Raw genomic sequence first — 15,499 nt, 5'->3', positions numbered from 1 at the left:
GTTGAACTAAAAATCAAAGGTCTAATTAGTTCGCCAATCAGTCCAATTCTAAAAACTTTAAGCTTAATTACAGATATACTATAAGTAAAATTAATTAATTAATATTTGGATTTTGAAGATAGTGTGAAAAAACAATTCCCATGTTTTTAAACAGTCTTGCATTTCAACTATGATGAGATTGAACTTGGATTTGGCAAAACTCAAATCTGACTTTTTATTTATTTGAATTTGGATTTTCAAATCCTAATCTAATTTTTTTTTTTTGACTCAAATTATGGTTTCAAATAAGCCATAATGATTTATCAATATTTCTAAAGATTTCCTTAGTTGGTAAGTACTTAAAAATATTAGTATTCCAAAATGTTGAGCTAATCGAGTCTAAGACACAGGGGAAATCTTTAGAAATTTTGGTAAATTCTTTAGAAATTTTAGTAAAATTTTAGAAATTTTAGTAAATCCTTTAAAAATATAGATATAACCTTAGAGAATTTGGTAAATGTTTAGATATTTTAGTATAAATCCTTAGAATTATTGATAAATATTTAGAAATATTGTTACAAACTGAAGGGAAAAAAACAATAATCAAATAATCATTGTGTACAAACCAAATCATAAAGGGTAGCATATAGCACAAAACCGGTGAGCCACCATTTACATGATATCACTTTCATGATCAATATCCATTAAAAACTCAAAACTGGCCCAAAGTCAATTCAAAAGAAGAAAGAGAAAACCTCTTTTAGAAGAAATTAAAAGTATGGATGATCCTAAAGCCCAAATAACCAAATCTACACTAAAAACTAGTAAATACCAAAATCCAATTAGCAAATGGAGAGAGAGGCCTAGTATGTGTTATTATAAACTTTGGTATTTTGTTCAATTACATAAAAATCATTATAATTATAAGGTAACAATTGAATTAAACTATTAATCGGGCTCAACTTGTAATTAATTCACAAACTATTTAATATTCTTAAATGTAAAAGTGGGTTAAATTAGTAATAATATTAAACAATATTCTTAACTCGCATAAATTGTAAGATTGTTGTGATTAAATTTGTTTCAAGATAGAAATGTATTGTTACTTCACTCATCTTATATTTTCTTATAAAAATTAATTAATTAATTTAATATAGGAATATATTTGAAAGATTGATTAATTTAATAAGTGTGTACGTGCATTAGTTAACAAAAGACCAAGTTGTCATGAAATTATTTGTAATAACATGAGCATAGTTTTAACAATTCTAAGTTAAAGGAATGAGATTAATCTCACACACTTATGTCATATTAGAAATTGTACTTGGAATTATAGTTTAATTTTAATTGTTTACTTAGATTTAATTTATAGCTCACCCGTTTTCAAAAATATAAATTTTCTCTCCCAAATTGTTTAAATTTACATTTCATAAATATTTGCTTATACAGTTCCTGTGAATATGAATGCCATTTATTACTTATTACGATTGTGTACACTTGCACATTTCTATTGTTCCAAGATATCACTAAAATAAATGGGAGAGAATGTAATAACTCATGATTAAAGTACCCACTATTGAGCCGGAATTTGAGATTACTTTAGACCACTAAAATTGGGCCAATACTTGAAAAATTTTAAAAGACCCATTTATTTGAGGCATTGTAACCTAGTAAACACAATAGAGCTTGTAAATAGGTTTAAATATGAGCCATATATCATGATATAAGGGGGACTTAACTACAAAATAGAGATTTCTCCAACCTCATTTGCATCCTTTTTCATTGAGTTGTCCAATTCAAGCTTTTCTTGAATGTTATTTTTTTCCACGTTAATAAGCTAAACTTAAAGAAATCTCAAGTTGAGTCAGCATTGTTAAAATTGAGACCCGTGACAATTGCAGAATACTGTTGTAGAAATTTGTTCAAAACGAAGATAAACATTGCGGTTCTAACAAGTGGAAGAATAATGCCAAGCCTCGGTTCTGCAGTCTGTTAGTTTGGGGAAAGACCACCTATTTGGCAAATGTTATGCATGCACGTGAGGTGCGGGTTTAACTTTAATATTTTCATCTACTTCCACCTAATCCACTATAATAATTCATCATTTAGTTTTTTTTTTTTTTTAAATACCACAAAATCTCTGAATTTTTACTTAAAAAATAATTAATCACTAAAATAATTCATTTGTTAAAATTTAGCGCATAATAATAAATTTAGTCATCAATCTTTTATATTTATTCAATTTGACCCTTACTTTTTTATTGAGAGTAAGTTTGGAATTTTTGAAGCTAATAAGACTAAAAGATCAAAAAGATCTTAGTAACAAATTAAAAAACTCAATTAAGCCTTTTAAAATTTAAAATTATTTTAAAAAATCATAAAATTTTAAACAAAATTTATTAAAGAAATTCTGAAAAAGTTTAAATTATAAATTTTATTAAAAAATAACAATATCAATCCATTAAAAGCTTCAATGGGTCGATATTGTTATTCTTTTACTTTTAAATTTTTATAACTTTTTTTATAATTTTATTTTTAAATAATTTTTATTTTTATTTTTATTAAGGCCTTTTTAATTTGATTGATTTTTTAAATTTTCTATTAAGGCCTTTTTTAATTTGTTATTAAGGCCTTTTTTTTACCCTTTAACCTTATTAGTTTTGAATTTTTATAATTTACTTCTAATAAAAGAGTATATTCAAATTGAATAAATGTGTAAAGGTTGAGAGCTAAATTTGTTATTATGCCTTACATATAAACACCAAATTTCAATGGAAGGCCTATTCTGCTTAGTCATCTAATTACAGTAGCTAATTTGCCCTAGAAGGGCTAAAATGCAATCTAGAGTATAATATAGGACAGTTTGTGATACTTTTACTACTTTTTTTTTTTGTTTTAGAAAAGCATTTATCGTTGTTTAATAATCTATATCATATATCTTAAAATAAATTGAGTAGGTATTAACTATTAACCGATCTCGTTTAATTAGAATTTTTTTCAAAAACTCCTTTCTTTTATGATTTAAGAAATATTATTTTGAAAATATTCATGTCTTTTTGTATTTTGATAAATCTAGAAAAATATATGCATATAATGGAAATAATAGAATTCAAACCCATATTAACATATTTTTACTAACTTAACTTTACCATTTCAATCAAAGCTATATTTAAATGTTCAAATAACTGGAGACCTATTAGTATCATATGGTGATGATTGAGGATGTTTTTAAGTGTTTTTAGATTGATTTTTTCCTTGAGGAACCAAGGTTCCGATACCTAACCTATAGGTATTGGAACATGGCTTGATAGTAGCTAAATTCCTAGAGTATCAAGCCTAGGTATCGCTACCTAGGGTATCGATACCAACACCTAGCCACTAGGCAGGACCACTTGCAATATTTTGGTCATTTTGAGCTCGTCCGAGCTCGTACGTGACCTAAAAACCGTCTGTATAGCTCAGGATCAAACAAAACTGTCCCTGTAGCATGTGCTACTTTATGATTTTGTTCTATTAGCGATTCTACGAGCTTTCCTTCCAAAAGACTCACCTCCAAAATAATATCAAGTGCATATTTCCTTTGACAAAAAAATAACCCTAAAGAGCTACGAGCTACCACTATCCCCAAAAAATATTTCAAAATTCCAAGATCCTTTATATGGAAGCAAGAAATGAGATACCTTTTAAAAGTTTTCAAAGAAGCGGAATCATTCCCAAATATAAGCAAATCATCAACATAATCTAGCACATTAATGCGTACAGATCCTTTAGTGTATGTAAAGAGAGAATAATCAGAATATGATTGAAGACCTAGAGTAAAACCTAGAGGAAGTTTCATGTAAACCTCTTCATCAAGATCACCATGCAGGAAAGCATTATGGATATCCATCTCATGTAACTCTCAATTTTTCGAAACTGCAATAACTAAGAAAGCTCGAACAATCCATTTTTGCTACAAGTGCAAAAGTTTTATTGTAGTCAATACCTTCTACCTGGTGATTACCAAAACAAACAAGATGAGCTTTAAGTCTCTCAATACTTCCATCGAAGTTATATTTAATCTTGTACACCCACTTACTATCCAGTGCTTTCTTTCCAGGAGGAAGTGTTTCCATAGACCATATTTCATTATCCTCCAGAGAAAAAATCTCATTTTGTATAGCATCACATCATTTTGCATCCTTTATAGCCTCTTTAAAAGACTATGTCTCGACCCTTGCAGTAATAACTGCAAGAAAATTTTTACATTTCATAGTAAAATTTTCACAATTAACATAATGCATTATAGGAAACAGAGTACTTGAGGAAGGCTTTAAAACAAGTGAGGTGAGAGATGGACTTTTCTTTATGACGGTATGAGTGACAAAATCCCAAAGCTTCATAGAGGGAAATTTCTCCCTATGCCCTCGTCCTAATTCAGGCGCATCATTACCCAAATTCCTCTATACCACCATGTCATTGGTTGAAGAAGAAGATACCATAGGTGTCGGAGAACTCGTAGGTGGCGAACTCACAGTGTAACAGCCTAGTTTTAGCTAAATTAGAATAGTGATTTTGAAACCACAAATTTGAGGTCATAAAATTATTTTACTATTATTTTTTGTGTTTACAGTATGTGATTATATATATGTGAAAATTTCGTGAGCTAATTTTATCGTTTAATAGCTCAATTTGAGAAAAATGACTTAATTGCGTAAATTGCAAAAGTGGCATGCTATAAGTTAAAAGTGTTTATTAGCTATGGTTTGTTAAATATAAGATCCTTATGATGTTATTATGCCATTTATAAGGTTAATGGACATTAATAGCCTTAAATTAGGTGATTTATTAATGTTTAAACAAAGGTTATTTTTGTAATTTATGTATTAAAGCTTAAATAATTAAAACAAAAGCATTATCATCTTTATTTTCATCATCCATAACCGAAAATAAAGAAAATAAAGAAAGCTTGAAGCTCATTTAGGGTTCGACACTTATCTAGCTTGATTAAGGTATGTTTTAAGCTCGATTTTTGATAATTTTTATGTTTTTGTGAACGTTGCTTCGTGTTCTAGCTAGCTCATGCTTCAATTTTTGAAAGTGTTGATGATTTTGTAAAATGCCATTGATGATAGCTTGAGCTCTTAAATTTTGGATGATGGAGAATGAGTATTTATTGATAGATTACCATGTTTTGTAAAGTGATTTTTAGTGAAATTTCATAAAAGGGACTAATTTGTGAAAAGTGTAAAATGTGTGGTTAAATGTGTGAAATAAATGAAAATATGGGCTGAAATGAAGCTATATGAAATTCGGCTAGCATGAAATTAGAAAGAAATTATGTAATTTGTAATTTTGTGAAATAAAGATTAAATTGTAAGAAATGTGAAATTATAGGGGTTAATATGTAAAATGCCCTAAATTGTGTGCTTTGGATGAAATTTAATGAATTGAGGAATAAAATATTTAATTTTGAATTTATATAGATCCTGAAAGAAGGAAATCGAAATTAGATCTAGGGAAATTGAAAGTTATCGAGTAATCGATCCAATTCGTCTATTCCAACTACGAGGTAAGTTCCTATGCAAATAAATGTCTTTGAATTGAATTATATATATTTTATTATCACTGTATTGCTACGAATGTCGAATGAGTAAGTATGAGCATGAATTGACGAAGTTACGACATGTGAAAGTCCCGTACAAACCCTAGGAATAGTATAGGATACGAATGGCATGACATTAGGTTATCGAGATATGATTACATGTAAGACCATTTCTAGGACATTGGCTTTGTATTGAGATTATGTGTAAGACCATGCCTAGGATATTGGAATCGTTAATCGATTTCGTGTAAGACCCTGGCTGGGACAGTGACATCGATATGTGATAACATGTAAGACCATATCTAGGATATGGCATTGTACGAGCTTATGTGATTTTCAAGTATCCTTAATGATTCCGAACGGTTCAACAGGTAAAGTCAAGTCGAGAAATAATAAGTGAATGAGCTAAGTGACTCAAGTACGTACGAAATTCATATGAATATTGAAAGAGGAAATATTTGATGAATTGGATTAAGACATTGAATATATGTTCAATGGAAAGGTTTGTGAATTTGAATGACATTAGCTATGTTAAACATATTTCAATTGAAATGCAAATGTTCATGTGATAACTTTATTTGTATATGGCTTACTAAGCTTTTAAAGCTTACTTTGTGTATTCTTTCCATGTTTTATAGATTAACGAAGCTAGCTCAAACATCAGGGATCATCGGGAACCATCATCATACTATCGACTATTTGTTAGTACTTTTGGAGCTTTGTATATATGGTATATGGCATGTATAGGCTAGTGTCATTTTGATATGTTTTGAGTTATGATATTAGCCATGAGATTTGGCTTGTAAATATTGATATGTAAGGCTATTTAAGTTGGCTTGAATTATGGGTTTAATATGTGATACATGAGATGTATATAATGTTTTATGTGTAGGCTTGTTTTGATTTTTGGTATATTGTTTTGTTATGAATTGGTTGAGAATTTAAGTACTGAAATGGTTGATTATGAAATGGCATGAAATGTTGTGAATTGGCATGTTTTGGCTGTCCATATTTGTGTTGATATGATACCATTTTGATGGCTAGGTGAGCATGAGAAAAGGGTGGCAAATTGGCCTTGCAAATGGCCTATTTTTGTCCACATGGGTAGAGACACAGGCCTGTGTCTTAGCCATGTGCGACACACGGTCATGTTACATGGCCGTGTGTCCCCTGGGGTACCCTTCGAATTAAAGTCAGTATACCCTACAGTTTTGACACGGCTTAGACATATGGGCGTGTCTACTGGCCGTGTGTGGCACATGGGCTGGCACATGGGCGTGTGGTCGGTCGTGTAACCCAAGTCAGTAACCCCCTTAGATTTCACACAGTCTAGTACATGGGTATGTCTTTTGCCATGTGGTACAAGTCAGTATGTATGCCCTATTTTCAAACAGCCTATGACATGGGCGTGTCTGATAACCGTGTGAGGCACACGGCCTGTTCACATGGGCATGTGACCTTTTAAAGTTTGAAAATTTTATAAGTTTATCAAAGTTTGTGAATGTTATCAATTTAGTCCCGAACCACTCCTAAGCATGTTTTAAGGTCTCGTAGGACCTTAGAAGGGACAATATTATTGAGATGAATTTATTTTGTTATTGAAATGCATAAATGTTTGTGAAAGATGTGTATTGATCAGTAATGCCTTGTAACCCTATTTCGACAATGGATACGAGTTAGGGGTGTTACACAAAGGCTACAGAGTAGCAAAGCGAAGGAACTTTTGCGAGTTGCAACACCTTTAATTCACCAAAATATGTATAAAAAATTGCATCTGCAATCCTATATGGCAGAGCAACATTGTCAGGCTCAAAGGTTGCAGTATTCCCAAACAAATACGGAAAAATATCCTCAAAAAATTTCACATCGCGTGACACAATAAACTTCTTAAAATCCAGAGCATATAATACCAACCCTTTGTTACCAAAAGAGTAGCCAACAAAAACACACTTTCGACTTTGACTAGCAAACCAACACATATTCCTCTAAAACAAGGTAAATGAGTTCGATTAATGAGATGAGAAGCAACCAACATACACTCCTCCCAAAAGATATATGTAGGTTTCCCTAGAAATGCAAATCATGATCTACATCTAAGATATGTTGATGTTTCCTCTCCACTCTCTCATTTTGTTGAGGAGTACCAACACAATATGTTTGAAAAATAATGTCATTTGTAAGAAAATAATCCTAGAGACAATTAAATTTTGTCTCATTATCACTCTAACACACTTTATTTGTTGAGAAAATTAATGATCAACCATAGCAATGAATGACATGAAAACTTTGAAAACCTCCTTTTTATTAACTAATAGATATACCTAAACAACACTAGAGAAACCATTAACCAATGTAAAAATATAATGATATCCACAAGATGAATGAGTGTCATAAAACCCTCATAAATCACAATGAACTAACTCAAAAATACGAATGACTTTTTATTCACTAATTGGAAATCTATTTCTAGTCTGTTTAACATGATGACAAATTTCACATGTTTTATTCAGATGGTCTCTAAAGTTACTAACATAAGGAAGTAAATTTACTACTTTCCCAAAAGGGTGACTCAATCTTCTATGCCAAAGTTCTAAAGAGGATGAAGCTTCAATTGAAACCGCTTTGACCGTCAAAACTTTTCGGAAGTAGTAAAGCCATCTCGTCTCTCACCCGTTTCAATTGGCTCCCTCAAATGAAGGTCTTGAATAGAAAAAATGTTAGTAGAAAATTGGACAAAACTGTAACAACCCGTTTTCAGTGGTGTAGAAAACAATGGTTTGAACCACAATATCAATGAGTGAGTTATTATTTTAATATTTATTTAATATCTACGGATTATTTTAAAGTCATATTAAAATTTTGTTATGAAATTTTTAAAAAATTAAAGTTTAAATGGTTAATTAGGTAAAAAGTAGGTGTAAAATTTGAATTCTATTAGTTAAAAGGGTCAAATGGCTATAAAATCTTAAACTAATGGACTAAGATAGTAATTATACCATTTAAAGAGTTAGTGGACAAATATGGACAATGTTAACTTGAAATTTTTTATTAATAAGGGTAAGATTGTAAATTGGTAAATAAACCTAAAATAAACTAAGTAAATGTTATCATCTTCCTTATTTCTTCTTTTCCTAGACGAATTCACCATTTTTGATGAGGGAGAGCTTCGGTTTGAGTTTCTTCTTGCATGGTATGATTTTATGCCCTGTTTTTAATGATTTTTATGTTTTTGAGTTCATTTTGACTTAATCTAGTTAGCTCAGGGGTTAATTTGCAAAATTGTTAAAGGTTGGGAGGCTTTCTATGGTTGTTTTTGAATAGGTTTTGAAGTTATTTGATAGATTATTAACCTTGGTTGTAAAATAAACATGTTTTGTTTAGTGATTTTTGATGAATTTTGAATTAGGGATTAAATTGTTGAAAGTGTAAATTCATAGGTTTTGTTGTGAAATGTTGGTAATTATGGGTAGTACCAAGGTCCCTTGTGGATTTAGGTTAAAACGATTAATATTCAAGTAATGAGCTTAAGGACTAGATTGTGAAAAGTTAAAATATTAGGGGTAATTTCATAATTTTGCATATATATGAATTATGGATTGAATTGAATACTTGAAGTACTTAATTGAATGAAATTATCTATTTATATCAAGATAAACAACAACCGGACCTAAAATGAGGAAAAGCTAAATCTTCGGATTAGTTTGCAACTCTACTTCCATGACCCTAGTTATCAAGGTAAGTTCATATGAATTGTAATTGTATTAATGTTAGTTAAATTGACTATCTACTAAATTGTGTTAGTTATAAATAGATTTGAACATACATGTATCGATGCTATGATTAATTGACGGATAACGAGTCCTGTTTGAACCATAAGAATTCTTAGGATACGAATGACATGTCATTAGGGATTTTATGTTTCGGGTGTTGATCTTGAATGTCTTACCGATGGCTGAGGTCCTACATTTGTTGCAGATTCTCCACAGCTCGTGTGAATAGCATCATGTAGCTAACATTCTATTTCATTACTCGCGTGAACACTATTGAAAATGAAAGGTTATGGTTATACAGAAAGGCACACTACGTGTGAGCATTCCCAAGTATTTGATATAATTCTAGATAGTTTAATAGGTAAGTAAAGGAAATAGCATGGTAAGCATACAAATGAAGTGGTTCATGATCATATGAAAAGGTTGATGAGTTAAACGATGTGTAAATGAAATTTACTTATTATATGATTGAACTCATTTGTATCATGGATAAGCATACTAACTTGTGAGTTTGATGGTGCTTGTATAGGCTTATACTAAGTATATGGTCTTAGTAATGACATTATGCATATTTTATAGTTTGTGCTAAAGTAATGGTAAGTTATGTTTGAATTTATACAAGCTTACTAAGAACTCATCGCTTACATAGTTATTTTCATTTGTTTTGTATATTATCGGAAGCTCGACTATTTGGAAGCTTGTCAGAGAGCAATCACACTATCCAGCAATCATTTTGGTAGTTTTTGAGTATTTTGGCCAAGGTTAATAATGGCATGTATAGGATCTTTGTAATGTGTAATGGATGTTTTGGTATGCATATGCTTTGAAGTTTATGTTTGGTTTGACGAACTTTAATGCCTTACCAAGTTATGTCATTTTGGTCACTTTTAAATGCTTGTATATAATACCGTTTTGGTATGTTTGTGATGGCATGTAAATGGTCATTTGTGATATCTTTTGGTAAATAAATGAACTAGGTTTTGTGCTTGAGGTATGGTTATATTGACCTGTTTTGGTTATTGATGTTTTGGTCTAAACGTGGTGCCTTTGAATGGCATATTGGTTAAATGAATTAGGATGTTTGAAATGGTATGTTTAGATAAGTTTGAATGATGTTTAAGTCTCATGAATGTGTGCACAAAATGGGATGGATGGTTAGGTGTATTTTGGCCTTGAATTGGCTCGTTTTAGGGTCAAATTATGGATTACTCGGCCTGGCGACACGGTCGTGTGTCATGTGTAAATTCCTAGTCTTTTAAGTTAATGAGTTACACGACCTAGCACACGGCCTGTGACATAGCCGTGTGTGGCAAGTCAAAGAGTTACACGGCCTGGCACATGACCTGTGACACGGCCTAGCATACGACCTGTGACACGGTCGTCTGACCTTACTCAGTGAGTTACACGGGTGAAGACACAGGCTGTGACATGGCTATGTGTCCCTTTGTTCGATTGTTACACAGCCTGGGCTATGTCACACGGCTTGGCCACATGGCCGTGTGACCCCTTTTTTACATTTTTGTAACTTTTTCTTAAAACTTCTGTTTTGTTTCAAATTAGTCCTGAATTGCTCAGTAATGCTCCTTAACCTTAATCCAACGACGAAGACGGGTTCGGGGTGTTACAAAAATAGTTCATATCATCATTCAACTAGGAAACCAAAATTAAATTACAGTTTAATTTAGGAACGTAAAGAACGTGTTTTAAGTGATTTTTTTCCCCATCAATTTAACCTTTCCTTCTTGGGTAGCCACCATTACTTGGCCATCTAGGAGTCCTACGGAACATGCTACAACATCTCTCACATTTGTCAAACACATAAGATCACTCGTAACATGATTTGAACACCCCGTATCAATAATCCAATTATTCTTAGATTTACCATTCAATCAATTGATTGGTTATTATCGAACAGTGTTAGAAAAGACTATTATTGCTCAACGATAACCAAGAAGTTTCGCCCTCTGATGGTGGAGGAGGAGGAGAAAACTCACTGCCAGTCATTTAGAATGATGAAAAAAAATTATCAAAAACCTTGATGAGATACCATGACAAGAATAAGGTAATCTCTTGAATTTTATTTATAGACCTCAAAGGTATATATATTTATACAATAGTAGTTACATATGAATCAAATTGCTAAAAGATAATATTGCATAATAATATTCTATAATATCCCATTAGAAATCAAATTGCTAAGAAATAATATCGCATTATAATATTCTATAATATCTCATTAGGAATCAAATTGCTAAAATATAATATCCCATACTAATATGCTAACATAATCTCACATTCCCAAATAGTATCAATATCTTTGGAATATAGGTGTAATCTCAACACTACGCATTCCTTAGGTTATCTAAGATTATATGTAGTTCAAAATTTAATTTGGACAAATTTACCCTTTATTTTTATTATTTTAATCAATTTTATCTTGTTTTCCTCAAATAAAATTTAAGACGGATTAAAAAAAAAATCTTTCTTTTAACAATTAAACAGTAGATGTCATACTTTAAAATTACTAGAAATTTTATCACACGCGTATGCGTGTAGAAACCATATATTTGGAACACAAGGGTGAGTTTAAAATAACATACAACAAATAATGAAACTTATTGTTTGAAACTAATTAGTAATACCACATGCAATATATACGATATTAAAATGAAAAAATAGATTAAATTGTAAGTAAAACAAAATTTAAATACGTAAATATATCATATTAAGAATAGTAAATACACCACAATTGTTTATCATAGTGTTGTAATCAATCTTGAGTTGATGTCAAGTTAATTTGTGACACCAACTCATTCAATAATGTTATCAATATATACAGGATGGAGGTAATAAAGTATATACAAAAATTTGCAATGTACAAAATATTTCAAGTTAAAGACTTTGGTTTAGTGGTAAAGTTAAGATTTTATTAATGGAAATGATGTGGATTTAAACCTCATTATATGCAATTTTTATTAATTTTAAAATAATAAGATTAATTACTCTTAGATAATATAACTTATTTTAAATATAAAAAGATATTTTTGTATTTTTCCTAATCGAATTAGTGACTAGTTAACTTGTGACACTAACTTAACTAAAAATTTGAATAATATCATAAATATTTTTAAAAAAGAAAACTGTTGAAAATCAATATCATTACCTTTGTAAGGATTTAAGTTAAAACTAAATTCATTTGAATTTTTTTAATCTACAATTCATTTAAAGTCTAAGCTTCTAGTTTTTAAAAACATAAATAATGGATTTCTTTTTCTATTTTTAAATATTTTAATTTTAATTTTTCAAAATTTATTTTTAAGATTTTAATTAAACATATTTTCCTCAGTACTAGTCTCAGATTTTACGTGCATAGCACATAAATATACACATTTATTTTTTATCTAATAAAATAATTAAAATATATTACACTATTTATACTAATTAATCTTAAATGTAATTGAAATATAACAATAATGCTAATTAATTAACAATTAATATAAAAATATTTAATTATTATTTTATGTTAACACGTTAAATCCAACTTCAACTCAATTGTATAAATCAAAAGAATAAAATTATATTATACAAAAAAATAAATTAAAAATATTATTTATAATTAATTAAAATTAGGTTAAAACTAATTTCTCAATTGAATAATTCCGCTACTAAAATAAAGCAACTTCAACATGTCACGCTATTACTCCGTATCAAATAATAATAAAACTCAGAATTTTCTTTGTGATGAAAACAAAGCATATCAAATACAACTAAAAACTTTTTCTCCGTGATTCTTTAAATTCTACTTGAATGCATTAAATCTTAGTTGTAATTCATATCTAACTATATCACTAATTAAGTGATAATCAATTTATAGGATTAGATACTAGTTTTAATTGTATATAACTATAATCAATTTAAAATAATAAATATAATTTAATATGATTCCAAAGTTAATTAAAATTATTTCATATTTTATATAAAAACACTATTAATAAAATAATTATAATTTTTATATTTTAATGATAATCTTAATTTTAGCATGCTTATTTGAAAAGAATTGTGATACTTCATTCATGATTAGATTATTTTCCTTGTTATTATATGATAAATAATCATGCATGTAATATAATGGACAATCAAAAGTATTTTCGTCAACAGCTAACCGATTGGATTGAGTATTAGTTTGAAGAAGAGCTTTGAATTAGTTGACGATAAAATTATTAGTCTCAATTTCCATATATAAATTAAATATTTACTTATCAATATATAAATTGTGATAAAAATAAGAGATTAAAATAATTTTACTTATATTTACTAAAAATATTTACTTATTTATATATTGATAAGTATAAATACATTTTAGTCTCAATTTTCATAAATTTATTTCAACATATATATATATATATATATATATATATATATTTACTTATCAATATATAAATTGTAATAAAAATAAAAATTCTAATAATTTTATGAAAATTAAAATTAAAAATATTTTTTAAAAAGAGCTAAACTTGTTAAAAATAAATTTGATAACAATAATAATTTAATAAAATATTCTAACTAGTTTTACATTTCATCAATCAAACATCAAAATCTTATATTTTAGTTAAATAAACAAACAAGATATATAATATTTCACCTCATAATTTTACATTTATATAATCCTATTACCATATCGTATATTCTTTAAATCAAAATTCCTCAAAAAAAAAAAAGCCCATAATTGTAAGAAAAATGGTCTACTTCATAATAATAAATAAAAATGGTAACGTGTTTCAATGAGAATGATATCACTTGATAAAAAGAAGCCTTGAACTTAAAAAGGATTAATATAACTTTTCTTCATTCAACCATTTAGATTTTTGAATTTAGATTACATTAAGATTTGAGACATAATACTTAAAATTGTAGTTCACCATAACTTAAAAATATAAATTGTATATATTTTTAATTTTAGATAATAACATAAAAAATTTTAAAATATCATGCCATCAAATTTATAAATTAAAATACATTTAATTATTAAATTTACGGATTAAAAATATAACTATTAAAATGACAATGTAATTTTTACTTGGAAATTAATAACTAGAAATTTTTAAACCATGATTGACATCTGAAAAAGAAAAAATAGAACTTTGTAGCATGATAGATTTGATGCACTTTGTTTGTCCAATAATTGAAGGAAATAAGACAACCTTATCCCCCTATGGCAAAGAAAACCTAATCAGGAGAAGCAGCAAAGCCTAATAGAACACAATAATGATATTAAAATGCCCACTGTAAGTGGGGCCAACCCTGGTGAACATAGCCACTGTCTTTCTCCTATTCTTTTGATGTCTATGCATAACTGGAACTTTATAATATTTCAAATTCAATATTATAGTATACAGAATTATTATTTTTAGTGTGCTGTTTTAATATAGTTATTAATATTTATATTTGATTATTTATAAATTTATTTATTTGTTATTTGTTTACTATCTATAAACATATTTAATTATACAATCATGTAACTATTTTTAACGTTTGCAAACATATTCATTTAATTAAATCAACACAAATATATATCTATTTGTTCAAGCTTAATTTAACAATAATCCTACAAAAATCTCATTTACCTGAAAAATGATTTTAATGTATTAAAAAATAAATTGACTTATATAACTTTATTAAACACTGTTTTATTTTAGTGTAAATTAAAAAAAATGCATAGTTTTACGAAAGAAATATTTTTATTTTTAAGAAAGAGACATAAAACTTTAAAAATGTTTGTATATTATACTAGTTTTTTACCTGGACAATACACGGATTATTGTGTAAAAATTATTTAAATATAATATATCTGTGAATAATTAAGTGTATTAAACGTATAAATATTGTGAAAGAAAACTACTAAGGTGTAAATAGTATTGAAAATGTTTATGATATTATAAAGATTTTAAAATGAGAAAATATTTGATACATTACTATGAAATTTAAAAGTTTTACAAGTAAAATTAGGCGATGACAAATATAAATAAGTTATGGGAAAAAATTAAAAAGAAATGTAATACATGACAAATTTATAGTTTTACTTGCCAAAGTTAAAAAAAAATGCATCACTAGTATATTAAATATTGACCTTTTAAATTTTATTTTTTAAAAAAAATGTGTTCATGAA

Source organism: Gossypium arboreum, chromosome 8 (assembly GCF_025698485.1).
Source record: "Gossypium arboreum isolate Shixiya-1 chromosome 8, ASM2569848v2, whole genome shotgun sequence".
Classification (NCBI taxonomy): domain Eukaryota; kingdom Viridiplantae; phylum Streptophyta; class Magnoliopsida; order Malvales; family Malvaceae; genus Gossypium; species Gossypium arboreum.
The sequence above is the reverse complement of the archived record's forward strand: the minus strand, read 5'-3'. Positions refer to the sequence as shown.